Source organism: Canis lupus, chromosome 3 (genome assembly GCF_048164855.1).
Source record: "Canis lupus baileyi chromosome 3, mCanLup2.hap1, whole genome shotgun sequence".
Taxonomy (NCBI): Eukaryota; Metazoa; Chordata; class Mammalia; order Carnivora; family Canidae; genus Canis; species Canis lupus.
Genome location: NC_132840.1, coordinates 31,441,782 through 31,467,808, shown reverse-complemented (window position 1 = coordinate 31,467,808; position 26,027 = coordinate 31,441,782). Strand labels below are relative to the sequence as shown.

The 26,027-nt window shown below is 55.2% G+C and overlaps 2 long non-coding RNA genes across 2 annotated transcripts; one reads left to right on the top strand and one right to left on the bottom strand.

Annotated features, from left to right (window-relative positions):
• Positions 1-762: 762 nt before the first annotated feature.
• Positions 763-3,528, bottom strand: LOC140624649 (uncharacterized). The gene is made up of 3 exons (XR_012024105.1): positions 3,426-3,528; positions 2,651-2,788; positions 763-1,245 (listed from the first exon to the last, which is right to left on the bottom strand). It is a non-coding gene; the product is annotated as an uncharacterized lncRNA (long non-coding RNA).
• Positions 3,529-9,470: 5,942 nt separating this feature from the next.
• Positions 9,471-13,340, top strand: LOC140630222 (uncharacterized). The gene is made up of 3 exons (XR_012028031.1): positions 9,471-9,673; positions 11,452-11,584; positions 12,649-13,340. It is a non-coding gene; the product is annotated as an uncharacterized lncRNA (long non-coding RNA).
• Positions 13,341-26,027: the final 12,687 nt, after the last annotated feature.

Here is a 26,027-nt window from a genome sequence, read left to right as displayed (position 1 = left end):
TTTCTGCACGGGGCCCCTTCCCCCTGACTTGCTGGCTCTGGCCGGGGGAAGGGGGCCGGGTGCCATCTGTCTTGAGCAGGGGCCTGCCCTCCTTGAGGCAAGTCCCAGAAGGCGGCTCTGAGGAGCTGTGAGGTCGGCCTGCTGGCTGGGGGTCACCCTGACTGTAGCTGAAGAAGGGGTGAGACATCACGTGATGTTTTAGGTTCCCCCTCCATATCCTGCCATCCCCACCCCAGCAGCATCAAGAAGCAAGACAGGAGGGCTCTGCAGGCAGGGGCTGTTGCACCTGGGTCTGAGATGCTGAGCCCCACTCAGGCAGCTTGGGGCAGGTGGTGGTGGTGGGGTGCCGGGGGAAGGTAGATGAGTTGCGTGTCCCCAGAGAGATCATCTTACTTTCGGCGAGGGACTCTTCTAATTCAAGTTGCCAAGGTCCCCAGATACCAGGTGAACCCTGGTTCCTCTGCAGGGCTCAGGGAAATAGGTGGATTGAGTGCCTGCTGGCAGAGTGGGGGCAACATGGGTGCCATGAGACAGGAGGGAGCATGGGGGACACTGGAAGTGGGAGCTGCTGTGACTCTTTCTCAGGGTCCAGGTCTCCTGGGATGTCGGGCGTTGGCCAGTTGGCTCATTAGGGAGGGCACCATGGGCGGAGGCAGAGTCTGGGATCCAGGTGTGCAGAGGGCAGGCAGGTGTAATGGCAGGGCCCAGTCTCCCTGACTTTCACAAGGGCACAACACCCGAGTGATGAACGTGTTGGTGACAGTTTATTAAGAGATCTCCCATTGCTTTGATTACTTTCACTTAAATTACCCTAATTAGGCAAAAGCCATAATGGAGCAGGGCTGCCACACGGGGCTGCGGGAAGGGCCTGGGGCATGCCGGTGGCAGGGCTGCCTGACATTCACCATCACATTAGCCCTGATGGGTCCCCCGACTCTCTTCCTGCACACGGTTCCTCCAGACCCACAGGCGCAAGCCAGATGAACCGGTGGTCTCAGCGGGTCACCAGCTGAGAGCAGCACACATGGGGGCAGGTAAGCCCAGAGTACCTGCTTCATGCTATGGGGCTGATGTTTCAGAATGCAGGACCATGAGCAGGTATGACGTATACAGATGCGTGGCCTCGGTGTGACCTGAGTTCAGGAGGAAGCTGACTTCCCGTGGAGAGGGGTTTTTGCAGTTTCTGACCTGTATCAGGTGGCGGTGATTCTGAACACTACCTTTGCGCTACTGTGCCTGTCAGAACTGGACAGAACAGGACAGGTGGTGTCTTTGAGGGGGGTCTGTGGCTCATCTGCAGCTTTAGGGGGCATGGCGTTTCACAGTGACAGATCCCACAATAACCACATGTGAACACCGGGCCCCCAGGGGCTGTTCCTGCCCACCCAGCGGCCCCAGTTTATGCTGTCACACTTGGCCGGGTTGAGGGAGGGATGGGGCTGCCCCCGAGGAACTCTTGCACTCCCTGAAATAGCCATGGAGTGGCAGCTCTGAGAGACAGGGGCTCCCATGTCGCGGCCTCAGCAGGAGCACGTGGTCCCTGCTCTAGATGCCGTGGTAGTCATGCCCAACTCTGGAATAAAGACCCACTGGCCGGAAAAGGAGCTCTGAGCCCATTACCAGGATTTTCTTCTGTTTGAGCAGAAACACAGCAGAGGAGTTGGAAACAGAGGTAGTTTAGGGATGTGGACTCTTGGCTTTGGCCTTCGGATTGACCTTACAGTTTTGTGACTTTCCCCTTGTGGGAGGTGAGCCTGTCTGTGGGTAGCACAGTGGTGAGGTCGCCTGCCTGGGGATGAGGTGCTTGGGCCTGTCTGGAGCTCATCGTCTACCCCACCAGTTCCCGTGCACAACGACTTCATTGTATAAGGAAACTCTCCAAACCCTTTGCCCGGGATGCTCCTCTGGGAGGACCCACAAGGCCATCAGCCTCGGGAGGTCAGTGCATCCACCACCTTTACAAAAGCAGGTGTGCTTTACTCACCCTTACCCATTCCCTGTCCTCCAGATACCTGAGTGCTCCCTCAGGGCAGGGCCCAGAAACCAGAAGGTGGGGGCTGGGCCTGTCCTGTGTCTGCCCCACCCCATCTGTGGACCCTTCTTGGTGAGGAGAGAAGTCTGGGCCCTTCTGGTGCCCGGGACCTGCCACCACTGCCAGAGCCCAGGTGGGGCTCCCAAGTGTGGACCCTTGGTACCACCCGGGAGGCAAGCTGGCTGGGCCTTGGCCTCTTGGCACAAGAGGGTGGGGAGGCCAACACAGCCAGGCCCGAGCTTCGGTTTGGGGATGGTACTGTCCCCCTGGGGGCTTCCCAGGGCTGCCTGGCACCTTATCTCTCCTCCCAGGTACCCAAAGGGAAGGCAGATGCTTCACGTCTCAGCCAACCCCAATTAGAAAGGGAAACCCCTTAGCAATAGCCTATGACTACATCCAGTGCCCCCGAAAGGTGACTTTGGGCTCTCCGCAGGGTGCTTCTTGGCTGGGGGACCCTTTGAGGTTCTGGTTATATCTCTAGGCTCAGCCCACCCACCGCCCCATAACTCCCAGGGCACTGTCCCAGGGTGTGTGAGCCCCCTCTGGAGCCCGCTGGATGCGGGGCTCAAGAAACCCTCGGGACTTTGAGGAGCCCCTCCCTCACTCTGAGAGGCTTACCTGTGGCCAGACAGGCGGGGATCCAGGGATGGAGGTGGCTTGTGGGGGCCTGGTTGTCACCAGATGAAATTTCAGCTTCTTGTCCCTATGGCCAAATAGGTAGGACTCGGGGTTGCACCGTCCTCTGGAGCCTGGAGCCTGTGGGGAGGGCCTCTCATCTCAGGGCCTTCCTCCTCACTGCTGACCACCCACAGGCCGGGACCCCTCCCGTGGCCTGGCAGGCAGGGACCACACCTGCGGCATGGGGCTGGCTCCTCCTATTGGATCTCTTGATCAATAATGCAACAGAGGAGGAGCGTCCCTGCCATCCCCTCACCCATCTGCCCACCTGTCGCTCTGGGGCATTTTAATCTCCATTATAGAGGTGGCAGCTCGCCCAGGGCTACCTCTGCATTAGGGGCGCTGTTGTGGGTGCAGCTGTGGTTTAGGGAGGAGCAGGTTTGAGATATTTACATCCTAGCGCCAGTGGAAATGGTTCTTCATCAGATGTTTTCATCAGGGAGGCTTCTAGGGCTCCCCTAAACTAATAGGACCTCCTCCCTCCCTCTCTCACCTGTCCCTCAGCCCAGCCATCCTTTCCCCCTTGTTGTACTCAACCCTACCTGTTCCTCCACAAGCCTGTCCCTGCCCCAGGGCCTTTGCACAGCCAGGCCCTCTTCCCCTACACTTCCTCTCTCGTTTTCTTCAGGTTTGGGCTCACTAGTCCCTCCTTAGAGAGACCTTCCAGGACTCCCCCTCATCTGAAACAGCTCCACATTTCTCTCCGCTGCCTCACCTGCTTCAGTACCTGGCACCATGTTCTTATCTGTTGTTGGCTTTTCTCTTTGGGATGTTGGTTCCAGGAGAGCAGGGTTGGGCTGCTATTGCCTGGCAGGCACCTGGCAGATGGGAAAGGAAGGAGGGAGGAAGGAGGGGAGGGAGGAAGGGAGGAGGAAGTTCTGAAAGTTTCTTCCCCCAAAGCTACCCAACTTCCTCCTTTGCCTTTCCCTTCCCCTGAAACTTGGGGCCAATGGGGAGCAGCGCGGAGATGAACGGGCTGAGCCTGCCGGCTGGTTTGTGTACAGAGCCTATATTGGTTTGAACAAACGAAGTTTATCAACCAGGCACGGGATCATTAATCACGCAGAAAAATAACACAGTGAAATGACTTTTCGAAATGTCGTTGGCATAATTATCATCCTGCCCATTACACTAAATGCCGCCATTTATATCTGTGATGTTTAAGTATGCAAACAGTAATTAACGGGGTAATGGACGGGGGCCCCAGAGCCTCCCCTCCCCGAGCTAATTTGCATGTTAATTATCATTAGTGACCAGGGAACAAGTTACAAACAGCCTAATTAGCAGCCAGATCATTTTTACAAGAAATCGCGTGCACCTTGACACTCGAGCCGGCGTTAGATTAATGAAGTCAGGTGGAGCTGCCCCTCCTGGGGCGGGGGTGCCTGCGTCCCAGCGGCCTCTGGGGTCCGGGTGCCGTTCCTTCAGCGGGGTGCTGTTGGGGGTTGCCGTGCGGCTGGATGTGGGGCCGCACAACGGGCAGGGTGCCCAGAGAGCCGCCCCCCACGAGGCCGAAGGCTCAGGCCACCCGATGCTGGCCGGGGCCGCCCCCTTCCACTTGGCCGGTGGTCTTGGGATGGACGGGAGGGGCCGAGACTCTGGCCTGGCTGGGGGAGACCCAGGGAGGGTGTGGGGGTCACCGTTAGAGAAACATCATTTGGATGCTGTGAAAACGGTAAGGAAGCCCTCACTCCAGACTACGGGGCAGGGGAGGGAGCCACTCAGGTCTGAACGCAGCCCAGTGAGGGGGCTGCTAACAAGGAACAGGGTTGGGGGACTCGGGGTGGATGAGGAGCAGGAGCGGGCACCGGGGTAGGGGCTTCTTGCTAAACCGACTTGGCACTCCTGCCCCAGCATCCAGGCTGCCGGCAGGGCCCTGGGACGAGGCTGGTGCAGAAGGGGGCTCCGGGGGCCCAGTGAAGGCCAGTCAAGGAGTCTGTCATTGCCACCGGCAGAATGTCTGTGTTTGCACCTGTCATGCATGGCTCTCAGTCAAACATCGGGTCCCGCCCCGTCTGTGCTGCCTTCTCCTGCCTAACAGCCCTCCCAGCTCCTGCAGAACAGCCCCACGACGGGGTGGCCACGGGGTCTCCCCAGCCCTGCTTGGCCTTTCTGCCTGCACTGGACTCCAGGTGGTTTCTGCCCCGGGGCCTTGGTATCTGCCTCTCCTGCCTCCCAAACCACCTTCCCTCCACGGTGGCTGGCCAGTGACACCCAGGTCTCTGTTTGGAGTCTCCTCTTCAGAGGGGCTCACTGGTCTGTCATCCAAAAATCCACCCCACCATGCATTTTCCTCTCTGTGGAAAGGATGGGGGACGTCCCCTTGACCACCGTCTTTCAGGTGCCAGGAGAAGCCAGGCTCACAACAGGACCCAGCAAGCCCCGGGGAGTGGGGTGAAGTTGGGTCATGTGCTACTCTGGAACAGGGGGTGGCCCCAACAGTCCTGGCCAGGCTGCTCTGTCCCACGTGCACAACACTGGTGAGCAGGAGCCGGTGGGCGTGGCTGTGTGCCAATAAAGCTTTATTTATGGTCACTGACAGTTACATCTCCTTATTTCCAGGCGTCAGAAAGGTCTGGCTCCCTGTTGTATTTTCCAGCCATCACAAGCTGAAGAAACCATCATTAGCTGATGGGCCTCACGACTGGTGTGAGTCAGAGTCAGAGTCAGCCACTCTGTCAGGTTTTCTTTTCCATGTGAATTTTAGAATCTGATTGGTTCCAATAAAAAGCTGCACAATATATTTTAGGGGACTTGGACTTGTTCTTAGACTTGTTGATTGATTTAGGAAGGCTCACCATTTTCAGCAAGGACCCTACACATTTCTGCTTCCCACTCGGAAGGACACCATGCCCACGAAGGGGTGCTGTTTGGATGTCCTGTAGGACCCCGGTCCCACCTGGAAAACCCTCCTTTTGCTCCTTTCCAAACCCTGAGCTATTCCTGTCATCCTACCCACCACCCTTGGAGGCCCAGCTGGGTCCCAGGCCCCCACCTCCTCACAGTGTCTTCTTCCTCTCTGCTCTGCAAGGACTGCTTCATCCTGACAGGCCTCGGAGACAAGCTCTGCACCTGTTTCTCTTGCCCTCTCTAGCACCTGCCCAGAGGGGTGGGCTGAGCAGGGCTACAGAGAGTGGGGGAGTGGGGGTGCTCCCTGCCCCAGGCCTCACAGGCCAGGGAGGGTCCAGCCATGGGGGATCTCAGAACCCTGGTTGGGGGGGGTCTCCAGGCCAGCCCCAGCCTCCCAGCCTGGGGCCAGGCTCTAGCTGTAGGGTCTCCAGAACCAGGGAGGACAGAGCAGAGCCCTTCAGAGAGCTGGACAGGTGACAGGTGGGGGGGCTGCAGCCATTGGTGGGGTGGGGTGCAGAATGCTGTTGTCCCCTAGCACACGGGACCCCAGCCTTCTGGTCTGCTCCATGTCGAGGGGCCTGCTCCGTTAATGACACTGTTATCTTTGTGGCTGTCATCACCATGGGCCTCCGGGGAGATAGGGGGTTCTTCACAATCCCCTTTCCTGGCTGTCAGGAGAGGACTGCAGGGTGTAAGGTTCTATGGAATGATGTGGGAAAACACTTGAGATTTCAGATGAAAGAGTTTCAACATTTCAGAATATTTAAAACTAGTAGCATTTCTTCACCTGACTTTGGTGTTGATGCTCATCGTGTGGCAGTGCTGAATCAGCTCCTGTCGGTGGAGAGCCACCAGGTGTGGCTCTGCTGGGCTCTCTGGGGTTAGCTCAGCTCAACCTGGTTCAGTGCCCCCCCTTCCCTGGCCTGCTTGTTCTAGACCTCAGGCAGAAGGTGTAGCCCCACCCGGGCCACAGTGTTTTCACGTGAGGAGCAGTGGGTGGAATAAGGAGGCCCGAACATGTCCATGTCCTGCACCCAGCGCCTGCAAATAGGTGCCCTTCCATGGCAAAGGGAATGTGGCAGGTGGGATCAGGCGAAGGACCTTGAGACATGGGACATCCTGGGTTATATAGGGGTGCCTGTTGTCATGACCAGGTCTGCAGGGAGCAGTAGGGTCTGAGTCTGAGAAGAGAGTAGTTGCTGTGGTGACTTGATGGAGGTGGGGCTATGAGCCAAGGAACCAGACACCTCAGGAGGAGGCAAGGTACAAATCCTCCCCTTGAGCCTCCAGAAGAAACCAGCCCTGAGAGCACCTTGATTCTAGCCCAGGGAGACCCTCTTTGGACTTCTGGCCTCCAGAATGGTAAGGAAATAAATTTTGGTTGTTTTAAGCCATTATGTTTGTGATAATTTTTTGCAGCAGCCTCAGGAAATGGATAGAAGTTGGAGGGACCAGAGGGCAGAGCCAACCCTGCAGGTGCTTTTCAGCTGCAGCCAATGGGCCTGGGGCAGGTGAGCTACCCCCTACCCCCACACCCCTCAGGTCACGGCCACACTGGGCCCCCCTATGTAACCCAGGATGTCCCACGCATCAAGGTCATTCACCTGATCCCACCTGCCTCTGGGGCCAGGAGGCTCTCCCATGGAGCGCCAAGCATAGAGAGGAGTGAGCAGTGGTGGGAACAGCACCCATCCCAATGTTTGGTCATAAATGTTCACTTCTCTGATGCACACAAGACTCTCAAACCCCCGAAAGGCATCGAGCTAAAAAATCCAGGATCTCATGATGAGCATTTTGTCTGGACACAGCTCCCCAACCCCAAGACCTGCATCATCGAGCTGAGCGATTGGCCCACTGCACCTGGCACAGCTGCAGAGCCAGGTCCAGTGTGCTCCAGGCTCCTGTTCCCACCCCTGGGGACATGGCTCTGTATTTTAAATTTTTTAATTTTTTTAAAGATTTTATTTATTTATTTCAGAGAGAGAGGGAGAGAGTGTGCGCACAAGTGTGGATATGGGTGGCGGGGTGGGGGTGGGGGAGAGGGAGAAGCAGGCTCCCTACTGAGCAGGGAGCCTGAGATAAGGCGCTCAAGGACTGAGCCCTGCAGGCACTGAGCCCTGTTTGGTTCTTCTTGGCAGCCACATCTGTGAGGACCTTGAGAAGATCACCTCTTTGGTGGCTGAGGAGACTTCTTACATTATTCCCTACTTGTGGAAAGGTTGGGGCAAACGTTTTTTTTGTTGTTGTTGTTGTTGTTGTTTTTTCCTGAATGGTTAATACAGACTGGTGGTCTGCTGGCTGATCCTACCATTTTATTTTATTTTATTTTATTTTATTTTATTTTATTTTATTTTATTTTATTTTATTTTATTTATTCATGAGAGACACAGACAGAGAGGCAGAGACACAGGCAGAGGGAGAAGCAGGCTCCATGCAGGGAGCTCAATGTGGGACTCCATCCTAGGACTCCAGGATCAGGCCCTGGGCCAAAGGCAGGTGCTAAACCGCTGAGCCACCCAGGGATCCCCTGATTCTACCATTTTAAATCTTAAAAAAAAAATGTATGTGAGGTGAGGCAACTCCATGTTCCGAAAGCCATACCCACATTTCCTTTCCAGATGTGTCCCCTCCATGGACCTATGGGTGACCACCTGCATGCCACCATCTGGCTTGATGAAAGGCATGAATCCTGCTCCCTGATTTGCTCTTTGACTCGCAGGCTGGGTCTTAATCTGAAATCTTTTCCTTTTACTGTGAAGAAGGGTTGCATCTCTTGACCCTACAGTCTGAGGGTTTCTGGCTGCCTCTTCCCCCACCTTGCCCACTTGTGGACAGACTGTGGGTCCTCAGGGCAGCCGGCCAATGCCAGCTTGATACCGAGGATCCTCCTTGGGACGAACACCCTTACCCAGAGCCACACGTTCACTTGCTGCAGATCTGCCTTCCCAGTTGTCTCAGGCATCGTTTTAGGAAATATTTTGCTAAGCCCTGACACAGATCTCTTGTGAGCTTTCTCCTCACCAAAGTCAATGTCACAGTGCCATCACGGTGGGGATGGGACCCGCGGTGGGTGCCAGCTTCTGTGTTGGTCAGCTTTTGCCACGGGAGCCAACAAGCCCAGCATCTCCGTGTGTCGCAGCAGCAGGTCACTTGCTGGTCACAGCTGGTGGGCACTGGTGGTGCTGGAGGGCAGAGGCCGCCTGCACTGGAGCATGGCCCACCATTGCATTGGTGGAGGCCCGAAGTCAGGAGGACGGAGCAGCTCTTTGAGCTGTGGGGCTTGGGAAGGGTGGTGGCCAGCAGATGATTGTGACCAGGTGATACTGTCCTCAGCGGGGGCTCATGGGGGCAGTCTGACCAGTTTGGGAACAAGATGGGTCAAACATGCTGTCCTGTGCTCCTCATTTGGAACTTCTCCCATCCTTTACGAGGCTAATGCACTGTGATTCTTGAGCAAAGCTTGTCCCAAATACCCTCAGTCCCCGACCTCTAGAACTCTCGTGCTGTGGAGCTTGTTTGTGAGGCTCTATTGTCATGTCCAGCGTGTGATTTTTTAATTGACTCCTCAGTGACTAACATGCTTGTACCTGGATAGTTTGAGTGGCTGAGTTTAGCAGGACTTCAAGCCAAGGATTGGATGCTGTCCTGTTACCTATGGGAGCCGTGGTCTATCCCATGGAGGGAAGACTGGAAGGACCAAAATGTGGGAGTCATACAGGTGCTGACCCGTGGCTCAGACGGCATTCAAGCGCCTGCAGCAGCGCCAGCTGGGATGCCATTTCCAGCAACGAGAGGCAGGCTAGTAAGCTCTTGCTGCAGGAACAAACAAGCCTGCATCTCGGTGGTTTCTGACAACCACTCAGCTCTTGACCATACTGCTGGGACCAGAGTGGAGTGCAGCTCTGCTGGGCTCTGAGGCTCTAGGCTGAGCAAGGGTGGCTGATGTCCCTAGAGGCCCTCAGCGGTGACCAATTTAAACCCAGGGCTCGGGCTGTGAGAGCAGCCTTTTTAGGTCTGGAGCCCACTGCACAGTGGTTATAAAAAGCTCAGCTGTGTGGATCATGAGAAAGGTCACTCGCAGGGAAGTGGGGTCCCACAAGCCATCGTTCACTGGTGAGTAACCATCTCTCCCTGGAGAGTGGGTATCAAGCAAAGAGATGACACAGGAGAGTGAAATGATCCCGTGCACGTTGTGTTGTTAAATTTAGAAATCAGCGCTCTGTGTTTGGTATTTTAAGTGCTTGCAATATTTAAGAGAGTTTGGCCTATTACATTTTCCAACAGACTGACCTTATGCCTCTAACTTGACCATCTTAATAGCTGATCTAGATTTGTAATTTTAAGTCGAATGGGACTTTACTTTGTGAAACAGTTGTGGAATTTTAAGAGGATTTAAAGAATTTTTTTGTATTTATCAGTTATTTCATTAGAATTATAAAAGTGTAACAAGTACTCAGGAGTGTGTTTTGTCAGGGAATGGAAGAATCTAAAAAGGAAATAAAATATATTTCCTGATAAATGTCTAACACGTTGAAATGAATTGACTCTCCTTTAAAAAATGATGGTTGTGATTTTAAAATTAAAAAAAAATAATATGATTTCTGTGTTATCAACAGCTTAAGGAAACATTGGGTTTTTAATTCTATAAGAGGTAAGAGGCAAGACTCCTTGGAAACAGGTAGGGCAATGGAACCAGCGATGGGAGATGGGTTTTCTGAGTTGGGCTTGCCTCTGGCTTCCTGGACTGAAGGACGTGTCTGACCCTTCTCTGTCAGCCTGTGCTGGGCTTTGGTCTCTGCCCAGAGGTCAGATGAATGGGTGTAATCACGCAGCTCAGACCCCAGTGATCCTACGATAGCCTGTGCCCCCCCGACCGCCTGCCAGGCAGGAGGACCAGGGTCCTGGGGTCGGACAGAGCACCAACCAAGGATTGGTTCTGTTTGGAGCATTGTCCAGGCTGTGACAGCAGCAGCTACAAAGCCACAGCAAAAGGGCAGTTCTGTATTTGGTATTTATTTACCACAATGCAGAAAGAGCATAGTATTTTAACGGCATTCACATTTCATTTAGTACATTCAAAGAAATGAAATATTTTCCACATTTGAGATATAAAAATGTTCATGCATATTAAAAAATGAAGAAAAATATAAATTTGTGGAACTGTATGCATCAAATATACACTATTATTCTAAAATAAGGTATTAGCAGATAAATGAATTTCAAAAAAAGTATTGTATAAAAAAAGTGAAATGTCATGGAATAAAATAAAAGCTCTATTGAGTCTCAGTATTTTAGAAAATTGTGAGGACATTCTCATTACTTTATATATTTGTCTCTGACTCTTTTGTCTTCCAATGATCCCATCTGCATCAGTCAGCTAAAGCTGTGTAACAAACTACCTCAGTGGCTTAAAACAATCAGCACTGAGAACATTCATGTGTCCTTGGTCAGCAGTGGCTCCGGGAGGGTGGCCACAGGTCTGCGGGGTCTTCCTGTGCTTGGGGCTTGGCTGGCTGTAGGCCAGGGCACCTTGTGTCCATCCTGCCACACGCTGGTTTGAGGTTGTTCAGAGAGAAAGCACGGAACACCTGGAACCACATGGCGCTGTATTCTGTTGGTTAGCCACACTCAGAGAGCTCATCTACTGGCCTTTTGCAGGGTGGTTGCAAGGCTACCTTGCAAACGATGCCGTGTGTGTGTGTGTGTGTGTGTGTGTGTGAGTGTGTGTGTGTGTGTGTGTGTGTGAAGCTTCGATCCACATCATGCCATCACTCTGCACTTTGAGAGGCTCTTTCTAAATCATTTGTTAGGGGACTGACCTGTTTGTATAGGCAGAGAGCTGTCACTGGCTCCTAGCCCAATGATGAATTGACTGACACCCCTACCATCAGGTACATATTCCATCTTTCTGGAGATCCTTGGGATCGGAGCTGGAGTTGCTCCTGCCAAGAAGCGTTTGGAGCAGTGGCTGTGACTCTGGCTCATGCAGATAAGCTGCCTAGACTCAGGGGCAGCTCCACACAGGTTTGTCTTTTTTGCATAAACTGAGCAAATGAATCATTGACCCTGATCTCATGATGTAAAAGATGAGATCTGTAAGGACACTTCACCTGGGTGGCTCAGGGGTTGAGTGTGTGGTCCTGGAGTCCTGGAATAAAGTCCCACATTGGGCTCCCTGCAGGGAACTTTCTTCTCCCTCTGCCTATGTCTCTGCCTCTCTCTCTCTCTCTCTGTCTTTCATGAATAAATAAATAAAATCTTAAAAAAAGATGAGATCTGGATTTAAAAAAATACTGATATGGTGGCAGTACACTGGCACACCTTCCAATTTCTTGGATTTAAAAATTGATGTTATGGGATGCCAGGATAGAGGAGTCCTGGAAAATGGGGTTGCCTTGCTTGGTCTGAGTTCAGGGGTTCCTGAAGCCCCCATTCTGTGGGATGTTGCTTCCCTGAGAAGCCCCAGCCAGTGCCTTCCCACGGCCCTATGAACGGGGCACACAGTCTGCACAGGGGTCCCGTGGCCTGCTGTGGAGGCTCTGACCTTGACCCCACAACACGGGTCTGTGCCAGAATCATCTGAATGCCTTTTATTCTTGGACTCAAACAAAACCACCTCTTCGACCTCATCTGGGCTGGCGGGGGCCTCGGTGTCTGTCTTCTCTGGGGCCTCCCTCCCTCTAGCTCCAGGCCCTTCATGAATTGGGTGAGGGATATGGGTGTGGGCAGGGGCACATGTGTTGTTCACTGAGTATGTGTGAGTGGTCACATGCATCTATGTGTGTGTGTGCATTCGGGTTCATGCACACATGTATGTTACACATTTAGTGGTGTGGGTAGTGCATGCACATGTATTCACACGTGTGCTCATGTACACATGCTGGCGTGCGCCCAGGCACTCAGTGAGAGCCAGCGCCTATCCAGCCCCGACTGTGGGGTGGCACGCTTGTGCTCCTCTGACCCTGAAGGGTGTTTCCATGGGGGCAGCTACTGCCCTGCTGGGCAGATGTGGAAAGCTAGCTTCGGGGCCTTTGCTTGTGGGGGTCTCTCCAAGGCATGGTGCCTAATTTTATATTCTTTCTTTTAAGGTGGACCGCATACGGAGAAGCTTCGGGCCCAGCAAACCCTGAACCCATCCTGCTCCTGTGGCCGGGGATTGGCGCTGAGGCCCAGAGGAGCCCGGAGATGGCACTGGGTCCCAGGGAAAGGCCATGCCCTGCTCTGCGCTGAGCAGTGTGCATCTCTCCCAGGTGGGCAGGCTCACACGCTGTCACCCCCGCTGCCCTACAGCCTGCTCTTACCCGAGGATGTCTGGGATGCCCGGAACAGATGCCGTCTCTTTCCTATGGGTCTTTCACTTCCAGAACAGGCCCAGCTGGAACTGGGGGCCGGGGGTCCAGGGATCAGGAGGCGGGCAGAAGTGGTGACCCCACACTCCCAGCAAGCTGGGCGGGGCCGAGGTGAGCTCAATCTTGGGTTCCCAGTTTGGCCCAGCTCCAGCCAGCTTCTGGCTACAGCCTCCCCCGCCCCCCGACTCCCCAGCAATGATGGCCCAGTGCACAGAGACGTCCCAGCTTTTGCCGTCAGGACAGATAAACAGTCGGCCTGCTGTTTATTCCTGCTGAGACCACCAGGCCCCTCTCTCTGGAGCTGGGGCAGCAGCTCACAATGGTGATGAGAGAAGCCCTTCATCTGCCTGGGCTGTGAGATCTGCTGGTCGCCACCCTGGGTGTTGGGGGGAGGGGTGGTGGGGTGGGACCCAGAGGTCGCAGTCTCTGAGCCAAGCCTGGCATTCAGCTCCAGAGAGGAGCCACCAGGCCCCAGGGAGTAGGGGAGGGGTGCTGGGCCTCCTATGGCCTCTTGGGTCAGGGGCTGGGTGTGGGAGCATGCAGGTTGGGAGTGTGGATGCTGGTCTGTGGTGGAGTCAGGCCTAGAGCCGACAGAGGGGTGGGCAGGGTGGGGAGACAGCTTCCAGGGACAGGCCCCGTAGTGTACAGGAAGGGGGACCCCTAGACCTGGCCCAAACCCAGATGCCTGCAGCTGGCACCTCTCCCTCAGTGCCCCTGCTGGCTTCTGCCCACCCGCCGCTTTAGGAGGTCTGATGGGATGGGAGGCAGTGTCTGGGCCCCAGGGTCTGAGGTCCTCCTCAGCCCCTTCCACTGCCAGGCAGTGCCCCTAGGGCACCCCAGTCCAGGCAGCCCTAGCCCAGGCAGCCTGTGGAGGGAAGAGCTCCAGGAAGGGCCAGTGAGCATGCTGGTGCTCCATGTCCTCATATCTCCTCCGGGCAGTGGGCGAGGATGCCCTGATAGCCTCACCCACAGATCACTGTCCCTGTGGGGGACTCAGTTTCCTTCCCAGTGAAGCAGGTTAGTGGTACTGACTCTGTGCCCGTAGGGGTCCGGGACACCATCCTCTGGAGCCCAGGGCTTGCTGGCTCATTGTTTGTGCTCAGTGGAGGTGGCTCTGCCTGCCTTGGCCAGCACCCTTGTAGGGCCAGGTCGGCAGCGCTGACTGGGTGGAGGGCATCTGCGGTCTCAGCTTCCACGGCCCCCCACCATCCAAGGCCTGTGGCCCTGGGATCCTGAGCTGTTCTGAGAGTGGCCTCCTGGGGTGACCGCCCATGGTCATTGCATGCAGGCGCCAGCAGAGGGAGGCCGCGCTCCATGCACAGCCGGGCCTTCACCGGGATGCTCCCTCCTAGGTGCCTGCAGGAGGGAGGGTGGCGGGGGCCCTCTGGCCTCACAAAGGCCGAGGTCTCAGCCATCTGCAGGGCCCAGGAGGTGGGGACCCAGGTTTGGTCTCCGAGGGCTGTGGATGATGGCCTTCTGGCGCCCACTCTCCCAGCTGGCTGGCCCTCCGAGCATCCGTGTGGTTCTCCTGAGCTTGGGCTGGGCACCGATGTACACCCATAGTGTGGGAGGGGAGACAGAGGCAGGTAGGAGGGCAAGGGGCTCTCATGGTTCTTGGACAGGAGCCCTGTCAGGTTCTAACCACGGGGCGGGGGTGGGGACCCAGGAATGGGGGCCTGACCGGTAGCAACCATGGCTATGTCTTTCCTGTGCTGGCTCATGTTGATCCCATCGGCTCTCCTGCAGGGGCCAGTGATCCACAGGCAGGCCTGCACGACATGATCGTGAGCTGTACCTCCCCCCCAACCCCAGCTGGGAACTCCGAATGGACGGAGCCCAAGAGGTGGCCCCACAGGCAGGTGGTGGGTTCAGCCCATCAGTGTTGGGAAGCCGAGCCCCGTGGGGGCCCCAGGGGAGCTACAGCCCCTGCCCACGTACCCAGGGCTGAAGCAAGCTGTCCTTCAAAGCTGCCAAGGACGTCTCGCAATGAGCCACAGTGAGAGCCACTGTTCACGCTTGACTGAGTGGGGCTGGGGTGGTGCTGTTGGAAACCAATACAGCAGCAGCCCGGGAAACACTTGGAACCGGCGGTCCTGGGCTGGGGGCACACGGCTGGCACGACGGGAAGCACCATGAGTGCAGAGGGTGCAGGTGTCTGTCGCGGCATTACTTACACTGCTTGGAGTCCGCTTCAGCTCACAGGTCAAGTGAGAAGAGATGGACACGGCCTGGGTATTAGTCTCCAGTGGCTGCTGTAACAAGTCACCTCTATCGTAGTGGCTTAAAGCCTCACAAATGCATTGTCTTAGCGTTCTGGGGGCCAGAGTCCTACTCAAGGTGTGGGCAGGGCCGCGTTCCTTCTGGAGGCTCCAGGGGAGCACCATCTGTTGCCAGCCTTTCTGTCTTGATGGGTATATTAATGCAAGTGGCACATCCTATCTGAGATGGAGGCAAGTGCCCTGGAACAGCCCGGTGGGCTAGTCTCGGGCCTGGGTGCCCTGGGAGTGCCCTCTGCTGTGGGTCCCGAGCTGAGACTCCCCCAGCCTGTGGCCCAATCTCGGAAATCCACGTGGCAGGCTCTGCCTGGGGGCACCTTGGGTCACAGGAAGGGCAAGGGGGGACCAATGGGGCCCCAGAACAGGGAGTATGGGCCCATCCTGTCCAGCGATGGCTCCAGGTACTCTGTCCTCTCTGTTGGAGCTTCCAAGGCCAGAGCCAGACTCGCACACACCTGGAGGGCCTCCCTTGGTTGAGGTATCTCTGACATCGGGGACCCATGTACGACCTCTGGGGCAACCCTTGGGCCGAGCAGTGTGGGGACAGGGGCTTGGGGTCCAGCCACCATGGGACCCACAGGCGGGAGTGAAGGTTGGAGGTCAGGCTGCTGGACTTAGTGTGCAGGGACCCCAGCCAAGGGGTGGGACCTGTCGGAGCCTTGGTCGTCATCGGCAGCAGGAAGCCTGCGGTTCTGGAGAACTTGAGAGGGCCGTGGGCCTGGCAGTTGCTTTGGGGACCTGGGGGCTGCCACGAACACCCTTCCTCACTCCCCACAAACATTCCCCGCACCCCCCCCCCCCATCTCCCCGCAACAAAGCTAAGCTGCTTTTGGAAAAAAGAAGGAAAGCCAAACTAAACAAGCCTGGCCTTTGAGACCTCCAGCGCTGTCTACGGACTGAGCGGGCTTTGATGGGGCAGGGGCTGGGCTGTGCACCTGGGAATGTGGGGACCACGTGGCTGCAGGCAGAAGGCCCGACAGCAGTCCCATCAGGCCTCCCCTTGACTCCCTTGGGTGCCCCATCCTCGCACATGGGCTTCCCGGTCCCTGAGCCCAGTGGGCCACCATGCAGGGCCCTCTATCCCGAGGGTTAAAGCATGTTCCCCTGTCCCCCTGGGGGGATGGAGGGCTTTCCCAGGGGGAGGGGCACACATCCCACAGGGCACTTGCCTGCTAGGGAGTGGAGGGGACTCAGGTACCGTCACCTGGTATCGCCTTGTGGGGTCATTAGACTCCTCCAGTGGACTGGTCCCCGTCCCTGCTCCTCCGGCCGCCCTGGACTCCGCTCATGCCCCTGGGGACCGGATGAGGCCTCTGGGCGGCTGGGCCGGGACTGGGGGGTCACAGAGGCCCTGGTTTAACGAGCAGCACGTGTGCGCCCGGCTCGGCTTCCTGCAGAGCGCTCGCCCAGAGGACTGGTGCTTGGCGACCACGGAATTTGGCTCCTTCCCAGTGTCACAACCATGGGGAGCTCCCCACCCCGCAGCGACAGTCTTGGCCAGACTTGGCCAGGCGGGCGTGGTGGGGCCCGTGGGGGGCCTGCGTCCAAATTCAGGGGGCAAACCCAGGGTGGGAGCAGCGGCGTGGGCGGAGATGCCCGCGCGCAGGAGCCATTAACCACCAGGTAACAGATTTGATTAATTTTGTGCCTGGAGGGGTTTTTTTTCTTTTCCCAAAGAATCAGAGAAAACAAAATATTTTTCTAATTAAATAAATCTACGGTGCACGCTAATGGAGCCCGTCTGTGGGCTTGTGACAGGGCAGGGGGAGACGTGGAATAATGATTTTATTTTTTCATTAAATAGAATTATAGGCAGTTACTCAAAGCAACGCTGAGCCTAATTGAAAGAAACCCATTTCTTCTTAATTTACTTTCACGGTTTTGAATGATAAAAGAGGGTGTTCGTTGGAAAATTAAATAAAAAACACAACACGAGGAGAGGAGTTTCTGTAGGTGCATTATTTTCTCCTCGAGCTTTAAGTAACGGTCACTAGGCCCTGGCAGGAAAGAGGAGCCTCGGGCTATGGGGGGTGTGCCCAGGGTCTCAAGGTGGGGGAAGTGCGGCAGCTGTGAGACCCTAGACCCCAGCTCTGTGGGCTCTGTCTCCCCTGCATGGGCCATGCGCCACGCGCGGCCCCACAGGCACGAACAGCCCAGTGTCTGTCCCAGGTCCCTCGCTTCCTACTTCCTTAGGGTCTGGACCTCCCTCCAGGAAGAGTTTCTGCTCATCAGAATCCTCGGGAAGGCTGCTGGCACGAAGTGTGGGGCGTGGAGACTGCTCTTGAGAGTCTGTCCTCCTGGGGCCTGTGTCATCTGACAGCGTCCATCTCTGCTGCCCTCTAGGAGGGTCCCCACCCCCTCCAGTGTTCATGCTGCAGTCTCTGTCCTGGTGCCTCCACCGTCCTCTCTAGTTATTCATCAAGTCCACTGCCCACCCTGCTGTCTGAGGCTCCACTTCTTCCAGGAAGCCCTCCCTGACCAGCCTTGTCCTCCGCACATCCCACTGTGCCCAGCTCTGGGTATGAATGAGGATGCAGCTCACCACATGTTTATTGAACATCTACTGTGCATAGGATGGCCCTTGGAGGTCCAGGCTGGGGGCCACTGCATGGCCTGCCTCGGTGGCTGAGAGTGTCCGGAGCCATGCCCTGGAGCTTTCTGGGATGCCAGGAGTGCCCTACACCTGCGCTGTCCAGAGGGGTGGCCATATGTGGACGTTGAGCATTTGAGATGTAACTAGTGTGACTCAGGAGCTGAATTTTAAATTTTATTTATTTTAGTTAATTTAAATTGAAACTGTCAGGGGCACCTGGGTGTCTCAGTGGTTGAGTGTCTGCCTTCGGCTCAGGTTGTGATCCCAGGGTCCTGGGATCGAGTCTTGCATCGGGAGGAGAAGCTTGCTTCTCCCTTTGCCTGTGTCTCTGCATCTCTCTCTATGTCGCTCATGAATAAATAAAATCTTAAACAAAAATGAAATTGTCACTCTGGCTACCATATTGCGCCGCAGTGTTTAAAATCTGGTGACATCCTCACATGTTAGATATAATATTCCAACACAGAGAGGCCCCAGTATCTAACTCACACACCCTTCTCATTTTGGGGGAGAACAGCATTTCTTGGGTGAGAGATAAATATGGTCAGAAAAGCATGAGGGTGTTTATTCTTAATTGAAAAAATGTAACATAATATGATGTTCAGAATGCACAACAGTCTCTGGGAAGTAACAAGATGCCCCGATCCAGCTGCCAGCTGCCCCACCCCTGGGCCCCACTTTATCCCTGAGAGTCACAGTGAAGGGATGCAGGTGCCCGTGGAGGGTCAGGCCTCCTGCAATGCAGCCACTGAGCCTCCAGCCACAGGAGAATAATCATGTCCTCAGCTCATATCTTCCAGGTGGGCCCCCGCTAGTGCCGTGGGTGATCACCCAGGAGGGGAGGCACAGACCAAGGCCTCACGGGGCTTCCCTGGGCATTTCTGGGTGTGTGCCCCGTTCTGTCTGCCTCTGAGCTGCTGGGCTGCCCAGTCCGCACTGGGGCTGACCGAGGCTGCTGAGGTGAGCCCGGGGTCCCCCACCCTGGACTCCTCAGAGCATGACCCCGCTCCTTTGGCCCATCTAGGCTCTCAGGACCCTCCCAGTGGGGTTTCCACCTGTCCATGCGCAGTGGCCAAGTGGTCACCTCCGGGTGATGTCACTCCCCACGGGGCCACTTTGCTGGGAGGATATGTTTCCATTCACTGCTTCTGCTACTTTTTATGCTAACTACTTCCCAGGAAGGGCCCAGTGGCCGCACATAATGGTTCCTGTCTGCGAGGCTTCCAGGCCATTCTCTGTGGCTCTGCCCTCCAGCCCTCTCCCAAGGAGCTGGGATGAGCTGCTCCTGCTCTGAGGTGGCCTCAACTCCCTAGGGTCCCTGGTGGGGTCCTTGTTGCAGCCACTTTCCCTTGCTTTCTTGGAACCTGGGCCCGAAGGGCCTGTCTGGCTTTTGGAGTGGTCTGCTGAGGCCACTTATTAAACACCTGCTGTGTGCCAGCCCTGTGCTAGACCCTGAGCCCCGGGGCTGGGTGCATGAGCTCAGCCAAAAGCGGGGCTGTGTGCGAAATCTGCCTTCTTTCCTCTCCGTGGGGACAGGGACTCAGGCTGCCCTGCCCTAGGCTGTGTCCAGTATGTCAGCCTCCTGGCTAGGTTTCCTTTGTGTGCTGCTCTCATCACCCCTGGTAGCCTGACTGGGGTGCAGCTGGTATGGCTGGGGACGGGTGATGGGTTAGTGATGTCTGCGTGGGCTGGAGAGTGAGCACCAGGGGCAGGCATCCACCACCACGACGCCACTGTTTTTCAGCCCACTGGCCCCTGTGTGTTCAGTTGGTGAACATGGGTGCTGCTGGGACCCCCACCCCAGGGCCTGTCCCAGGTCACCAGGTCTGTCTGTTACCTACAGCATCTTTCCCATCCTGCAACGTGCACCGATGGGTATCTTGTGCAGAAGGAAGCTGTGCGTGCACCAGGTGGGGTGGGCTGGGGGACCAGATAAAGGAGAGAGACAGGTGCCACCAGCAGGTGCAGAGACCATGGGGGCAGGAAGGAACCTCTGGGTTTGCTGGTGGAGAGGTCCGGGTGGCACTGTGCTGACGAGCCTCTGAGCCTGGCCTGGGGTCTGTGCCCAATGTCCCTGCCCTGGGTGTAGGAGGAGGGAGCATGGTGCTCAGCAGTGCCCTCCTTTACCCAGAATCCTCTGTCAGCAGCCATAGTGCCCACCCTGCCCTGCTGGTCTGGGGCTTTGCCCTGCCCTCTGGCCATCACCCTGTGGAAGGGACATTGAGGGGTCCCAAAGCTGAGGAGAGTGTCCAGCCTTCCCTCGGCCTGGGGAAGGTGGCCAGGGTGGGGCTGAGCAGTGCAGAGTACCTAGCAGGGTGCCCCTCTCTGGGGGTCTTGGGGCTCCCATGTTGCCTTCTGATCCTCCCTGGTGGCCTCATAGCCCCTGGGGTGGAAGCTGGCACCATGAGGCAGTCCCGGCGTGGCCAGCCGACCAGCCGTGGAGGCGCGCCCGGGGCGTGATGGATGGAGGCGACCGTCCTGCAAGGCCATGACAAATGTCCCTCTCACTCACAGGCTCTCCTCGGGATCCTCTAATACTCCTCGAAGGTGAAGTCCCATTTTTCCGCTGTAATCACACTATTAAACTTTAATATCCAATATTAATAAAACATACTCTCCCTAATAGAGCCAGCCGAGGCGGGGGTGAGCCAGCGGGAGGATGGCCCCTGGGTGACCGTCCTCTGTGCTCTCCCCGTTGGGCTGAGCATGGGGGCAGGGCTAGGGGGCAGCACCTTGGGGGTCCCCTGGCTCCTCTCTCCCCTCGAAGCACCAGGCTCCTTCCGGCTTTCCAGTGGACGCTTGCCAAGCAACATGGTGCTGCTCTGCACAGGTGAGTGGGGTGGCCTCTAGTGGGGTGTGAGGTGGGCCTGTGCATTGACTGAAGCCAAGCTCCAGGGTCAAGGCCCCTCTGCCCTTACCCCTCATGAGCCCTGTGCTGCAGCCATGCTGGGCTGTGACCTGCTGCCCAGTGTAGGGGTGCTGGTAACAGTTTGTCCAAACTGGGACAGTCTGGAGAGAGTGCAGGCCCCCCCTCCCTGTTGGCTGGGCCAGTAAGTGTCACTGGGGCTGCCCAGGGACCCTCATTGCTCCCTCTTGGGATTTTGCTGGGGAACTGCCTCCCTGCTATGCCTGCCTGCCTTCTCTCCTGCTCACTGCCACCCCTGGGCCCCAGTCAGTGTCACCTGTTCCCTGGGGCCTCCCTTGGGCTTGTGCATGGAGCACAAGCTGCTGTCAGGGGACCAGGCTGCAGAGCAGCCAGATGCAGGTTATAGGAGAAACAACAGGTCCTGCTGGAGGACCCCCCAGCTCTCCCTAGAGGCTCCTCAAGACCTAGTAGGTCTGGGGTGACCAGCAGGTGCCCGGGGACACCTAGAAGCCCCCATGCCACCAGCAAGAGCATTCTTCCCACTTGGGAGGTTCCCTTTCTCCCAGATAGGCTGAGCTTTATTTTACTCTAGTTATTTTATTTTTGAGAGGGAAATCTCTTATGGTACAATTCAGCCCTTTGAAATGAACAAGCCAGTGATTTTTAGGGTAGCAGATCTTTGCTCACAGATTCCCTGTCTGCAAGTTCACCTCCTCACCGACAGCAATTCGTGGCACCCAGATCAGTACCCGTGGAATGTCGTGGTCATTCAGACACTTGCAGGCAGCTGAAAACCTGCGTCCCGTCGCCTGGTTCAGCCCCGGCTGCGGACAGGGGTATTTAGTGATGTGGGTTTTGCAGGTTTGTGCTTCTCCTTGGCCCTAGGTGGAGCCGACCTGCCTGTGCACCTGCCCCGCGGAAGGACCAGACCTGGACTGCCCACGCCACGACTGTTGCCCAACAGCCGCCCCCGCCATGCCTCCTGGAATGGCCTCAGTGATCCTCCAATGGCCTCCGATGGTCATTTTGATTCTGTTTGTGTCCTTGCCTCACCCTCCCCAGGCCCAATGTGTCTCTGCTTCCCCCAAATGCCAGCTTGTCCTGGGCGCACAGAGAGGGAGGAGGTGGAGGGTGCCTGGGGCCCTGCAGGCTGGTGCTGCGTCGGGGAAGGACCCCAGGCCTCAGAGGCTTGAGGTGTTTATAGCGATGGAGGCCAGCCAGGAAGCAGGGGACAAAGAGGCTTTGCTAGGGGTGGGGCCAGAGCGTGACAGAAAGCCTTCCCGGGAAATCTGGACTGGCCCTCCCTTCCCCGGGGGCAGGGCAGCGGGAGAGGAGAATGAGGGCTTTGTAAGCTCTGTCCTCTACCCGAACCGGTCGCCACCCCACCCTGGTAGCATGTGGCTCCCACCCTGCATTCCACCACCTGGAGCCTTCCAGAAGCCCAGCCTCCTTCTGGCCGGAGCCGGGTCGTGCGGCTGGGGCGTGAGGCCCGGGAGGGGGCGCAGGGTTCTGAATTCCAAGTTTGTGGGTCTAGAGTCCAGGTTTGAAGGCTGAGCTCCAGGGGCTCTGGGTGTTGGGTGAGGGAGGAGGGCGGAGCAGGAGCTGGGTGTGGAGGGGGTGGTGGGCCAGGGGAGTCCCCAAAGAACCTGTGAGGTCATGTGGAAAAAATCAGGCGGGCCCATCCAGGGTGGGTTCAGCTCCCTTAGACCCTTTAGATGTTGTCTCAGGGCATGGGACGCCAGGGAGAGGGAGTTTCCGGCCGCAGCTCAAACGAGGGTCCTTCAGCTGGGTCCACACCTGGCCTGGCTGTCCCCCAGCCCGGGACCCTGTTCTGCCACCATGGGCTCTGCATATGGGAACTCCTGGTGCCTTCACTGGCCCTGCCCGCCCCTCCCCTGGGCTTCCCAGAGGCTTGTCCACGCAGCCCGCTGGCTGCCCCCCCACCTCCAAGGCTCTTCGGGCAGCATGGTGGCATTGGAGGGAATGGTGGGGAAGCAAATGGTCCGCACACATTCACTACTATGAAATTTAAGATTAATTATGATTTCCATAGGAATCTCATTATGCAAATAATAATCATTTCCTTCTGCAGGGGCCTTGAGGCCCGCGGGGCCTGGAGATCCATCTCCCCGACCCCCAGGGCATTATCTGTTATGAGACTTTGTCAAATACAGGCGTGGAGCTCTAATGCTTGGGCGCCTTTTCCAAAGAAAGCTTGGGGACGTCTGGATAAAACTGATTGTGTGTGTGTGCTTTTCTTTCCCCAGAACAACTGCAAAATGCTTTTTCAGATTTAAGTGGAAGATTTTGTCGCTAAAGGCTGAGAAAAGATCAAATCTGCACAGAGTAAGTCCACCACCTTATCGCCAAGGAGGTCATGAGACAAACCGCAAAGCTAACACCAGCGCCGGCCCCGATGGGTGCAGAGGGGCTCAGGTGCGGAGCCTCCCCAGCAGGGTTTAGTGAACTGCAGCCGCCAGGCCAGCGCCGTCCAGGAGTGCCCCTGGCCTTTGTCTCTGCTCTTGGGTGGCCGGAGGAGGGGACTTCCATTTACTCATTGATGTTCTATTGGGCAGTCAGATTCCTGTGCCCCAGGCAGAGGTCAGAGGCAGTTCTGGAACCCGGTGGACATGTTATCTACGCCAAGAGGAGAGAGACCGGCAACCACTCCCTTTTGGTCTCACTGCAGAGTTGAAGGCAGGTCTGAAAAACCAGGTGGTAATGAAGTGTTTATCTTCTTGGTGTGACACTCAGAGACACAGAGTGCACATAGCATTCAGGTCATCCTCACGGGGTCATAGCATTCAGGGATCACGTGGTCTATATAGAGTGAGGGATGGGACAAAAGTGTTACGACACCAGTCATGTCAATAAATCTGATCTCCTTGATCCTGCTGCGTGGCTGGGTGGACCTTTCGCATGAGGGGTGAACTATGGCAGCTTCTTCTCCACCTCTGTTGGTGAACTGAAGCACGTGTGCATGCAGAAAGCTGCTCCATTGTCACCGTCACTGAACATACTCAAGACACTTTCACCTAGATCAGGAGACGGAGCATCCCCCACCCGGCCCCCATGTCCACTCCATCGTTTTTCCACATTCCTCCCCAAAGCAGCCACCACCTGAACTGAACTCCCAAGCATGTGCTGGTTCTGCCTCTTTCTGAACCTGATACACATGGAGTCGCAGGTGCGGCCTGTGTGTGCCTGGATCCCTTCTCTCAGCGTTGTGACATTACTCCACGGCATGCGGAGCCCTTGTGTCCTGCCTTTTCTGCTGCTCAGTAATCACATCTTATCTGTACCACAGTTTATCGTCCTCCTGCCAGTGGACATTTGGATTGCGTCTGTCTTGGGACTGTGGCCAGTTGTGCGGCTTGAAAAGTGTTGTGCGGGCTTTCTCGGGCGCGCGTGCAGGACGGGGTTCTCACCAGCCCTGGAGAGAGCCAGACTGTAAGTCATTCTGGTAGGCATGAAGGAGTGTCCCATGGTGGGTTTAATTTGCATTTCCCTTGATGAGTAATGACACTAAGCACTTTCTTCCCCCAATTGTTTATAGGATAACTTACAAAAAACCTGTTCAAGTCTTTTACTCACTTTTTATTATTATTATTATTATTATTATTATTAATTATTATTAAGCTGTCTTTGGTTCTTGCTGATTTGTAGATGGTCAGTATATATTCTGGATATGAATCTGTTACCCGATATATTTGCTTTCAATCCATGGTTTGCCTTTTTACCTTCTTGCCTTATGGTCGGTGTTTTCATATTCCTGCCTCAAAGGCATGCATGTTTTCTCCTGTGTTACCTTCTGGGAATTTTATCTTTCAAATTTAGAATTCATGTTGTCCTCGGAGCTGGTGTCTAAGGGTGGTGTAATGTGGAGATCCAGATTTCTTTTCCATGATGATGTCCAAGTGACTCAGCACCATTTCTTGAAAAGGCTGTACTCCCCCTGCTACACTGCAGTAGAGCCTTTGTCCTATGCCAAGTGACCATTTATGTGTCTGTTTTATGGGTCTCATTGTCTGTCCTTGTGCCAACGCCACATCCCTTAGTTACTGTAGCTTCATAATAAATGTTGGTGTCTGGTAGGGTAGGTCCTTTGACTTCGTTTTTCTGTAAGGTTGTCTTGGCCCTTCCGGGTCCTTGCCATTTTCATGTACGCTTGAAAACTGGCTTATCACTGGGGCACCTGGTGCCTCAGTTGGCTGAGTATCCGACTCTTGATTTTGGCTTATGTCATGATCTCAATGTGGGGAGATTGAGCCCTGCGTTGGGCTCCATACTCAGCTTGGGATCTGCTTGTCCCTCTCCCTCTTCCCACTTGTGGTCTCTCTCCATTGCTCTCTCTCTCTCTCAAATGAATAAAGAAAATCTTTTAAACAAACTCTGACATGCCAGGGTTCTACCAATAAAAACCTGTTGCAATTTAGAAATTAATATTGAATCCACGTATTAATTGGGAGGTATCTTTACATGACATCTTTACATGTCATTTTTGGTTGCTTTACTTTCTAATTATTTAATGTTCATGCGATCCCCAGGCTATATGTGGGAGCCCTCACCCTTCCCACTCCCAAACCACCATAGAAACCCAGACCTATCTGCTTTCTAAGCCCTTTCTACCCTTTTTGGACCAGCTGAGCCAGCACTCCTCTCTCCCCAAAGCCTCATTATGGGAGCCATAAACCTTCTCATATTCTTTTGGATGTGAATATGGTTATTGTATCTACATCTGAACCAAAGGTTACATGGGGTGAGGTGATCCATCTTGATTCTTGTTGTGTGGTGACCACAACACCAGCATATAAGAATGTGATTGATTTTCATATATTCACCTCATATCCAGTCACCATACTGAATTTATTTGATCATTATAATAGTTTATCTGTGGATTCTTTAAGATAATTTACATAATAAGTCAGGTTGTCTGCAAGTAAAAGTTTTATTTCTTCCTTCCCAATAAAATGCCTGTTATTTTTTCTTGCCATATTACACTGGCTAGGACCACTAGTGCAAAGCCGAATAGACCCAGGAAGAGCAGATGTCTTTGTTTCATTTCTAATCTTATGGAGAAAGCTTTAAATACTTCACCACTAAGTAATATATGATCTAGACTTTTTGCTCTCTATCAGACTAAGGAAGTTCCCTCCTATTATTTTCTTTTTTTTTTAATAAAGATTTTATGTATTTATTTGTGTGTATGTGTGTGTGTGAGAGAGAGACAGAGAGAGACAGAGACAGAGACACAGGCAGAGGGAGAAGCAGGCTCCCTTCAGGGAGCCCGATGTGGGACTCCATCCTGGGGTCATGAGATCACAGGCAGACTGAGCCACCCAGGCATCCCCCCTTCTATTATTTTCTGAGAATTGTTTTCATT